Here is a 12,235-nt window from a genome sequence, read left to right on the forward strand (position 1 = left end):
AGTTGGCCCTACCAAGTCTTGGATCAAGGTGGTTCCCAAGAAGAGGAAGGCTAGAGTCATTGAAAAATCAGATTCTGATGTTGAAGTGGATGTCCAAGACATTCCATTGAAGAACAAGCCTACAACTAGCAAGCTTGCTGCTAGTGTATCAGAGGTTCCTATAGACAATGTCTCTTTCCACTATCCCTCTAGTGTCAGCAGATGGAAGTATGTGTACTAGAAGAGGTTGGCTTTGGAGAGGGAACTGGATAAAAATGCCCTTGACTGCAAGGAGATTATGGAACTAATCCATGAAGCAGGATTGATGAAGACTATAACTCACTTCTCCAAGTGCTATGAGATGTTGGTTAAAGAGTTTATCGTAAACTTGTTAGAGGACTGTGCAGATAGGAAATCCAAAGATTTTATAAAGGTGTATGTGAGAGGAAAGTGTGTCACATTCTCTTCAACAGTAATCAATAATTTTCTTGGAAGGTCAAATGAAGCTCAACCTGAGCTGGAAGTTTCTGACAACAAAGTGTGTCAGGTTGTCATACCCCAAAATTTGCCCATCACACTTTACACTCAAGCTCATTTGAATATTAGGAGCTCAGAAGAGGTGATTACTGCTAAGCAAGTGAAGAGCTGGCCCCTCAAAGAGAAATTAACTGCTAGAAAGCTAAACATCAAGTATGCCATGCTTCACAAGATAGGAGCTGATAACTGGGTTCCTACTAATCACAAGTCCACTGTTTCTACTGTCCTTGGAAAGTTCATGTGTGATGTGGGAACAAAGGCTAAGTTTGATTATGGAACTTACATTTTTTACCAAACAATGAAACATGCAGGAAGTTTCAGTGTTAAGGGTCCAATTGTCTTTCCTTCCCTTATTTGTGGAATAATCTTGAACCAGTATCCCAACATTCTCAATAAGAATGACTCAGCCTGCAAGAGAGAAAGCCAATTGGCATTCCACTATAAATTATTTCAAGGAACACATGTCCCAAACATTGTTATGACTTCTGCAGAGACATCCAAAATTAGCTCATCTGCCAGTAAAGTTGAAGTCATTTCTATGCTCAGAGAGACTTGCAAAAAACTGGATGTTAGGAAGGTACCTATAGAGAAAATGATCAGCATACTAAAGATGGATGAAAATGATGATTTTGCTGGTGCTGTAGAGACAGAAGGTCAAGAGGATAAAGATAAATAGGAAAATGGAAGTGAGTCTGATGAAGAGGTGGAAGAAGAAGAGGTCAGTCCAGCTGATGGCATAGATTAAGAAGGTGATGAAGACATCTCTGGTGGCTCTGAATCTGAAGACTAGAGCTGCTGTTAATGGTGATTTTTTTGGATTTTAATGATTTTTGTCAAGGTTGCTTTGGCAACATTTCTGGCAAAAAGGGGAAGTAGTGTATGGTTTTGTCACCCCAGAACAAGTGATGTGTGTTTCAACTAGTATTACCAATGAAGTAGTTAAATGAAGTGTCTTTTTGCAGATGGTAGTGTAGCTCTATGTGTGGTAGCAATAGCAATATGCTTGTGTGGTAGTGTATCAATATGTTTTGTGTAGCTGGTTGTGTAGGTATGTATGTTGTCTGGTAGTAGTATAATTGTAGCTATGCTTGATGATTTCCTGTAGATGTATTAGCTATTCCATGCCTGTGTGATTGTGTGTTGTGTGTTTTTCTGCTGCAAAGAATCTCTGATATGGTGACAGAGTGTTTGAGCCAAAAATTTGCCAAAGGGGGAGTTTGTAGATGTTTTCATATTGGCTGCATTTTATGGTAAAACATTCATTGTGTGTCATGATGTCTTGACTAATGTCATGACATGCTATGTGTAGTGTTATGCAGGTTTGTATGGTTAAGCTAATACAGGAGTTAGTTTGATGTCATACTCGATGTCATGACATCAGTAATTGACGGTAGTGACTGTTATATTTTGGCTGTTATGTTTCCTTATTTATCCCAGGTTACAATTTAGGAAACTATAAACTTAGTGTTGTATGGTTTACGCTAAAAGATCTCGTCTACAGCATATGAGTTAACACCCTGATGATGTGGAAATTAGGTTAACCCTAATTTATGTTTGAAAGGCCCAAGGCCCAAGTGCTGCCTATAAGAAGATTGCTAATCCTACTTTCAGAGGCAAAGAGTTTTTATTGTGAAGAACGTGCTTGCTGCGACCCGTGTGTTCTATGTTATTTGTTCTTAGTGTGTCTTGTAAGCCAAGCAATTATCATCTTGATGATTGCATTGGACTAGGGTGTTTTGAGTTGTAATTTGTTTTGTCACTCTAAGCTTTTAAGCACGGGTGTTGTATTTCTTGATTGAAGCTTTTAAGCAAGATCAAGATTTGTTTAAAGTATGTCTTCACTCTGTTGTTATTTTCATCTATTTGTTATCATTGTTGTGATTGAGGGGGAGTGAGTAGGAACTCAGGTCTAGCACTAGATTGAAATTACATTGGGTAGGTCTTAAGTGAGGAGGGTAAACTTGTAGTTTAAATCTGAATTAATACTACTTATAGTGGATTTCCTCCCTGGCTTGGTAGCCCCCAGAGTAGCTATTGTTGAACACCGAACTGGGTAAACAATTCCCTGTGTTCTTTATTGTTTTTATTTACTTACTGCTAAATGTAATTATCTGTTCAGTAGTGGATGTCATAACATCCGATACGACATTGATCACCTGTTACTTGAATTTTCACATACATTGCATGATAATTAAAGATGATTCTTGTTGTGAAGGGTTGACATTCCGAAGTTAGTCATTGCCTTTTTTTGGCATGCGAAGTTAGCCATTGCCCACAAATGGCTATTGCGAAGATTTTGGTGCCACATGCATGATGTCATGTCAATAGCATTGCATTGTACTTTATTTGGTTGATAATGTGATGATGAAATTTTATTATATAATCAAAGCGTGACTATGATGAATAAAGATGAGATTGTGGATGTTTTATAATAAATCTCGAAGTATGACTATAGACTGTTGACCTTAAAATCTAACTTGATGTATCTGTCATATGCTTATAATTATGCCCTTTATTATATTTTCGTTGATATTTCACCCCTTCTGTTTGAATGTTACCTCTACGTGGGTAACGTGAAGGTGATCAACACTAGGTGAGGTTAGACGTCGTGTCGAGTCGGTGTCATGCTCTGATACGTAACATCAGGGAGGGATGAACGCCTAATTGTTTTCTGAGTTTTAAATTGTTGTTTATGTTGAGTATATTGAGAGCAATATGACTCTCTTTTATATGAATAATTGCTGGAGTTTTGATGATTAAAGATGTTGATGACTTGTTGTGTTTTATTTGTTAGAACAAGATTTGTTCTTATCAATTATCTTAGTTTTGATGATAACAATAATATGAATTTTGCTTAAGATAATATGGTACTCTAATCAAATGCAATTTCCCTTTCAGGAAATATATAAAGAGTACGCATAATTCAGCGCTCAGAAGTTGTGTCTCAAATGGTTCAGCATGCAACATCAGAACATGGTCTGGCAAGACATCAGAAGATGGTCGAAGCAGAATCAGAACATGGGTCTATGGAAGCATCAGAAGAACATGAGATCAGAAGCACTGAAGATCAGAAGATGGTATCACGCTCAGAAGCACTTCAAGATCAGAAGATGCTATGCACCAAGCTGTTTGACTCTGATGATATTCAAACGTCGTATTCACAAACATCAGATCAGAAGGAAGTACACGTGGCAGACTACGCTGACTGACAAAAGGAACGTTATAGCTACTAAAGGCAACGTCAGTAGACACAGCGTGAACAAGGCTCGAGGTAGTTGACAAAAGCGTATAACATTAAATGCATTGCTGTACGGAACACGCAAAGCATTAAATGCACTCAACGGTCATCTTCTCAAAGCCTATAAATATGAAGTTCTGATGAGAAGCAAGGTTAACGATCCTGAACAAAGACAATTCAAATTAACTTGCTGAAACGCTGTTCAATCAAAGCTCAGAATCTTCATCAACTCACTACATTGCTGTTGTAATATCTTAGTGAGATTAAGCTTGAACTGTAAGAGAAATATCACAGTTGTGATTATCGCTTTTAAGAAGCACTTGTAAACTCTTGAATTGATTACATTAAGTTGTAAGGAACTAGAGTGATCGTGTTGATCAGTATACTCTAGGAAGTCTTGGCAGTTGGCTGAGCAGTTTGTAACTAGAGTGATCAGGTTGATCAGTATACTCTAGAGGAAGTCTTAGGAGTGAACTAAGCCTAGAGTGATCGTGTTGATCAGTAGACTCTAGAAAAGTCTTAGAGGGTATCTAAGCAGTTGTTCCTGGAGTGATCAGTGTGTGATCAGAAGACTCTGGAAGACTTAGTTGCGGACTAAGTGGAAAACCATTGTAATCCGTGAGATTAGTGGATTAAATCCTCAGTTGAGGTAAATCATCTCTGCGGGGGTGGACTGGAGTAGCTTCGTTAACAGCGAACCAGGATAAAAATAATTGTGCAATTTATTTTTATCGTCCAAGATTTAAAGTCACACTTATTCAATCCCCCCCTTTCTAAGTGTTTTTCTATCCTTCATTTGGCATCAGAGCGCCGGTTCTAAGGTGCAAGCACTTAACCGTGTTTAGAAAAGATTCAGGAAGAGAAAAACGCTTCAGTAAAAGATGGTTGATGAAAGTGAAAAGTCTACACCTACACCTGCATCTACATCTGGCTCTGCTGAGCAATACAACGGTAACAATGGTTATACTAGACCGCCGGTATTTGATGGTGAAAACTTTGAATACTGGAAAGATAAACTGGAAAGTTACTTTCTGGGTCTAGATGGTGATCTATGGGATCTTCTGATGGATGGTTACAAACATCCAGTAAATGCCAGTGGCGCAAAGCTGTCAAGGCAAGAAATGAATGATGATCAAAAGAAGCTTTTCAGGAATCATCATAAATGCAGAACTGTTTTGCTGAATGCTATCTCTCATGCTGAGTATGAGAAGATATCTAACAGGGAAACGGCCTATGACATATATGAGTCCTTGAAAATGACTCATGAAGGAAATGCTCAAGTCAAGGAGACTAAAGCTCTAGCCTTAATCCAGAAGTATGAAGCCTTCAAGATGGAGGATGATGAAGACATTGAAAAGATGTTTTCGAGATTTCAAACTCTGACTGCTGGATTGAGAGTTCTTGACAAAGGATACACCAAGGCTGATCATGTAAAGAAGATCATCAGAAGCTTACCCAGAAGATGGGGTCCTATGGTGACTGCATTCAAGATTGCAAAGAATCTGAATGAAGTTTCTCTGGAAGAGCTGATCAGTGCCTTGAGAAGCCATGAGATTGAGCTGGACGCAAATGAGCCACAAAAGAAAGGTAAGTCTATTGCATTAAAATCTAATATCAAGAAATGCACTAACGCTTTTCAGGCTAGAGAAGAAGATCCTGAAGAATCAGAATCTGAAGAAGAAGATGAACTGTCCATGATTTCCAGAAGGCTAAATCAACTCTGGAAGACCAAGCAAAGGAAGTTCAGAGGCTTCAGAAGTTCAAGGAAATTTGAACGTGGAGAATCTTCTGATGAAAGAAGATTTGACAAGAAGAAGGTCATGTGCTATGAATGCAATGAGCCTGGACACTACAAGAATGAATGTCCAAATCTTCAGAAGGAAAGTCCCAAGAAAAAGTTTCATAAGAAGAAAGGTCTTATGGCAACCTGGGATGAGTCAGAAGATGATTCAGAAGATGAGCAGGCCAACTGTGCGCTGATGGCGACAGAAGATGACGGATCAGAATCTACATCAGAATCAGATTCTGAAGAGGTATTTTCTGAACTTACTAGAGATGAGTTAGTTTCCGGTCTAACTGAACTTCTGGAACTCAAGTCTCAGATCAGTCTCAAATACAAAAAGCTGAAAAAGCAATTTGAATTTGAAACAAAGAAGCTTGAGTTGGAGAATTCTGAATTAAAAGAAAAACTTTTAAAATTATCCAATAATGTTGGATCTCCTTCTAATTCAGAAAAATCCACTCCTAGTCTAAACCATATTCTGAAAGAATATGATTTAAGTTTCAGGAAGTTCTTATCTAGAAGTATTGGCAGAAGTCAGCTAGCTTCTATGATATATGCTGTGTCTGGAAACAAAAGAGTCGGCATTGGTTTTGAGGGTGAAATCCCATACAAACTTGAACCTGTTGATGAGATGAAAATCACATACAAGCCATTGTATGATCAGTTCAAGTATGGCCACTCACATGATATTAGGCACACTTCACATGCACAAAGTTTTCACATTACACACACTAAGAAGCATGTGACACAACCTAGGAAATATCATGAAACTCACATTAAGAATTATCATGCTGTTCCTCCTATTGCTTACAATGCTAAATCCAAGTTCAAACAGAACTTGAGAAAATCTAACAAGAAAGGACCCAAGAAAATGTGGGTACCTAAGGATAAGATTATTCCTATTGCAGATATCCTTGGCTGCAAGAAGGACAAAGCACAACATGTCATGGTACCTGGACTCTGGATGCTCGCGACACATGACAGGAAGAAGGTCTATGTTCCAAGACCTGGTGCTTAAGTCTGGAGGAGAAGTCAAGTTCGGAGGAGATCAGAAGGGCAAGATAATTGGCTCTGGAACTATAAAGTCTGGTAACTCTCCTTCCATCTCTAATGTACTTCTTGTAGAAGGATTAACACATAACCTCTTATCTATCAGTCAATTGAGTGACAATGGTTATGATATAATCTTTAATCAAGAGTCTTGCAAGGCTGTAAATCAGAAGGATGGCTCAATCCTATTTACAGGCAAGAGGAAGAACAACATTTATAAGACAGATCTGCAAGATCTTATGAGTCAGAAGGTGACTTGTCTTATGTCTGTTTCTGAAGAGCAGTGGGTCTGGCACAGAAGATTAGGTCATGCTAGTTTGAGAAAGATTTCTCAGATTAACAAACTGAATCTGGTCAGAGGACTCCCTAATCTGAAATTCCAATCAGATGCTCTTTGTGAAGCATGTCAGAAGGGCAAGTTCTCCAAACCTGCATTCAAGTCTAAGAATGTTGTTTCTACCTCAAGGCCATTAGAACTCTTGCACATTGATCTGTTTGGACCAGTCAAAACAGCATCTGTCAGAGGAAAGAAATATGGATTAGTCATCGTAGATGATTATAGCCGCTGGACATGGGTAAAATTCTTGAAACACAAGGATGAGACTCATTCAGTGTTCTTTGATTTCTGCATTCAGATTCAATCTGAAAAAGAGTGTAAAATCATAAAGGTCAGAAGTGATCATGGTGGTGAATTTGAGAACAAATCCTTTGAAGAATTCTTCAAAGAAAATGGTATTGCCCATGATTTCTCTTGTCCTAGAACTCCACAGCAAAATGGAGTTGTAGAACGAAAGAATAGGACTCTTCAAGAAATGGCCAGAACCATGATCAATGAAACCAATATGGCTAAGCATTTCTGGGCAGAAGCAATAAACACTGCATGCTATATTCAGAATAGAATCTCTATCAGACCTATTCTAAATAAGACTCCCTATGAATTGTGGAAGAATAGAAAGCCCAACACTTCATATTTCCATCCTTTTGGATGTGTATGCTTTATTCTGAACACTAAAGATCATCTTGGTAAGTTTGATTCCAAAGCACAAAAATGTTTTCTTCTTGGATATTCTGAACGCTCAAAAGGCTACAGAGTATACAATACTGAAACATTGGTTGTAGAAGAATCAATCAATATCAGGTTTGATGATAAGCTTGGTTCTGAAAAACCAAAGCAGTTTGATAATTTTGCAGATTGTGATATTGACATCTCAGAAGTTGTTGAGCCAAGAAGCAACGCATCAGAAGCAGAGCTTCTCAGAAGCAAAGAATCTGAAGATCAAGTATCAGCTTCTCTGGAGGATCTAAACATATCTGAAGAACCATCTGTCAGAAGATCATCCAGACTCATCTCTGGTCATTCAGAAGATGTCATTCTTGGAAAGAAGGATGATCCAATCAGAACAAGAGCATTCCTTAAGAACAATGCAGACTGTCAATTAGGTCTTGTATCTTTGATCGAGCCAACTTCTGTTGATCATGCTCTAGAAGATCCAGACTGGATAATTGCTATGCAAGAAGAACTAAATCAGTTTACAAGGAATGATGTTTGGGATCTTGTTCCTAGACCAGATGGATTCAATATAATTGGTACAAAATGGGTCTTCAGAAACAAGCTCAGTGAGAAAGGTGAAGTGGTAAGGAACAAAGCCAGATTGGTGGCTCAGGGTTATAGTCAGCAAGAAGGGATTGATTATACAGAAACCTTTGCACCAGTGGCCAGGTTAGAATCTATTCGCTTATTAATTTCTTTTGCCACTCAACATAACATCACTCTCTATCAGATGGATGTTAAGAGTGCCTTCTTAAATGGTTATATAGATGAAGAAGTTTATGTCCATCAACCTCCTGGTTTTGAAGACTCTATGTCTCCTAATCATGTTTTTAAACTTAAGAAATCATTGTATGGATTGAAACAGGCTCCCAGAGCTTGGTATGAACGCTTAAGTTCTTTCCTTCTGGATAATGGTTTCACTAGAGGAAAAGTGGACACTACTCTCTTTTGTAAAACCTTTAAAAAGGATATTTTAATTTGTCAAATATATGTAGATGATATTATTTTTGGAACATCTAATGCTACACTTGGAAAGGAGTTTGCTAAGTCTATGCAGGCTGAGTTTGAGATGAGCATGATGGGAGAACTCAAGTACTTCCTTGGAATACAAATAAATCAAACATCAGAAGGAACGTATGTTCACCAAACCAAGTATGTGAAGGAACTTCTGAAGAAGTTTAATCTTCTGGACTGCAAAGAAGCCAAAACTCCTATGCATCCAACATGCATCCTAGGTAAGGATGAGGTAAGTAAGAAGGTAGATCAAAAGTTATACAGAGGTATGATTGGATCTCTTCTATATCTGACTGCTTCTAGACCTGACATTCTGTTCAGTGTTTGTTTGTGTGCTAGATTCCAATCAGATCCTAGAGAATCTCATTTAACTGCTGTTAAGAGAATTCTAAGGTATCTGAAAGGTACTACTAATGTTGGTTTAGTTTACAGAAAATCTAAAGAATACAACTTAGTAGGATTCTGTGATGCTGATTATGCTGGAGACAGAATTGAAAGAAAAAGTACTTCAGGAAGTTGCCAATTTCTTGGAAGTCATTTGATCTCCTGGTACAGCAAGAAGCAAGCAACCATTGCTCTATCAACCACAGAAGCAGAATATGTCGCAGCTGCTGGTTGTAGTACACAGATGCTCTGGATGAAGAGTCAGTTAGAAGATTATCAGATATTTGAGAGTAACATTCCTATATTCTGTGATAATACTTCTGCTATATGTTTATCTAAGAATCCTATTCTTCATTCAAAAGCTAAACATATTGAGATAAAACATCATTTCATAAGGGACTATGTTCAGAAGGGTGTTATATCTTTAAACTTTGTTGATACAGACCATCAATGGGCTGATATCTTTACAAAACCCCTGGCTGAAGATAGGTTTAAGTTCATTCTGAAGAACATCAGTATGGATTTATGCCCAGAATGAGAAGATGAGAAGTTCTCATGTATGAGTATCTTCTGAAATGAATGTGGAACATTTTTTTAATCAGAAGTTCTGATTGAATTCTTTTAGAAATTATGAATCGGTTATTACTAACGTTTCATTGTCTAAGTTGATTCAGAACCTCTTTTAAAGCAAAACAGCTGTTACGTTTTATCTCGGGATGGTAAACCTGTCGTTACTATTCATGGATAAGCGCGCGTGCAGTTGAAGGGACGCCGACCATAGGTAACTGTGCTAGTCACCTCATTTGTCTTTATTATCTCTCCTCACGTCACGTAACATTAAATGCTAGTCATCATTCGTTTCATTTTATTTTCTTTTAAATACTCTTCAAAATGGTTCTTGGTTTCCTATCTCTTTGTTTTTCCTCTTAAAGTTTGTCTCTTCCTCTCTTCCATATCAAATCCTACCTGTTCATTTTTTTTGCAAACCCATCATGAACTCTTCATCAAAACCAGGAAATAATGAAAATGATAAAAACAATAAACGAAAAGCTGTTGAAACATCACCTTCCAAACCCAAAAAGATCAAAATCACCTATGATCCTCTCAAGGTGAATCCTTTCGAAGCAATGTTGTCTGGAAACTATTCTAGACGTGTGTTTCATCCTCCTGGTGAAAGCCCTCCATCATCTCTATCTTCTTCCTCATCCTTCGACCTTCAAGACTCAGCTTCCTCTAATCTTTCCTCTCCCTTAATCTCTTCTGAAGACATCTCTTCATCTTCACCCGCTGAGGATGTTGTCTCTGGTAAAGATGGTGGAAGATCTGCTTCAGGACCAAGTCTCCCTGATCCCTCGCCTGAAAGCCCTAGAAGCAGTCAATGAGGCCTTCATGGCATGCTGGCACAGACGTTGTCTTAGCTAGGGTCCTAGGATTTGGTCTTAGTAGTTTTATTTTTCTTTGTTGCACATCTTCTTGTAATCCTCTTTTGCTTATCAATGAAAAACTTTCTTTGTTCTACATTCTAGTGTTTCTATTTGTTTTATACATCTGAATTTTTTTTTAATATTCTTTTTGATGTTATGACAAAAAGGGGGAGAAGATAAATGATAAATGATTTGATTAAATCTATCAGTTGCTGGGTAAAGGCTCCCACACATTCACTAACAAGAACTGCAAGTTCTATATGGTTTAAGTGTTTTGCAGGTACAAAGAAGTGAAGTGAATCTTCAGAAGCAAACACTAGAAGCAAAACCATAAGAAGCGTTATTCTGTAAAAGGAATAAGCTCTTGGAAACTGAAGCAAGCTGAATGCTGTCAAGCTTCAGAGATCAGAAGCAAGAAAGAAGAATGAATCAGAAGCACTGATAATAGAATTTGAATATATTGTCTATCCTGTTTTGACAAAATTCTATTTGCTCTGATACATATAATGTTATGGCTCTGATACATTATTTGCTCTGATACATTATATCAGCCTATATGGCTCTGATACATATAATGTGGTCAAACATACATTTTATGTTCTAACTCGTTCATGCTGACTTTTGTCGTTTAGTTTTTGTTCTGTAACATTTCAGGATGTAGAGATGCTCTGATGATGCTCTGGTACATTCAACAATGTTCTGATACAAATCTAGCATGAAGTGATGATTGGTAGACATTCAAAGTTCTGAAGCTATCCGAGGGAAGCAGAAATCAGAAGATGTGAATGTTCTAAAAGATCCAGAAAACTCAAGTTCTGAAGCTGTCCTGAATGGAAGCAGAAGTCAGAAGCTGTGAATGTTCTGAAGATCAAAGAAATTCAAGTTCTGAAGCTGTCCACGATGGAAGCAGGAATCAGAAGCTGTGAGTGTTCTAAGGATCTAAAGAAATTCAAGTTCTGAAGCTGTCCAATGGAAGCAGAAGTCAGAAGCTATGAATTCTCTGAAGGCAGAAGCTTATATGATCGTCTCTACCGAAATAATCAGGGAAGTCTTTTATCAAAGTTCTTCGAGTATTTATTTCAGGGGGAGATTATTTATCTCAGGGGGAGATTGTTAATCTCAGGGGGAGACATATTCATATGCTTATGCTATAGCTGTGTAATTTGTCTTTTGCCGTCTACTCTTTCTGATCGCAAATTCATATCATTTATATATGTTTTTGTCATCATCAAAAAGGGGGAGATTGTTAGAACAAGATTTGTTCTTATCAATTATCTTAGTTTTGATGATAACAATAATATGAATTTTGCTTAAGATAATATGGTACTCTAATCAAATGCAATTTCCCTTTCAGGAAATATATAAAGAGTACGCATAATTCAGCGCTCAGAAGTTGTGTCTCAAATGGTTCAGCATGCAACATCAGAACATGGTCTGGCAAGACATCAGAAGATGGTCGAAGCAGAATCAGAACATGGGTCTATGGAAGCATCAGAAGAACATGAGATCAGAAGCACTGAAGATCAGAAGATGGTATCACGCTCAGAAGCACTTCAAGATCAGAAGATGCTATGCACCAAGCTGTTTGACTCTGATGATATTCAAACGTCGTATTCACAAACATCAGATCAGAAGGAAGTACACGTGGCAGACTACGCTGACTGACAAAAGGAACGTTATAGCTACTAAAGGCAACGTCAGTAGACACAGCGTGAACAAGGCTCGAGGTAGTTGACAAAAGCGTATAACATTAAATGCATTGCTGTACGGAACAC

The sequence above is a fragment of the Vicia villosa genome, unplaced genomic scaffold (genome assembly GCF_029867415.1).
Source record: "Vicia villosa cultivar HV-30 ecotype Madison, WI unplaced genomic scaffold, Vvil1.0 ctg.000958F_1_1, whole genome shotgun sequence".
In the NCBI taxonomy this organism is placed as follows: domain Eukaryota; kingdom Viridiplantae; phylum Streptophyta; class Magnoliopsida; order Fabales; family Fabaceae; genus Vicia; species Vicia villosa.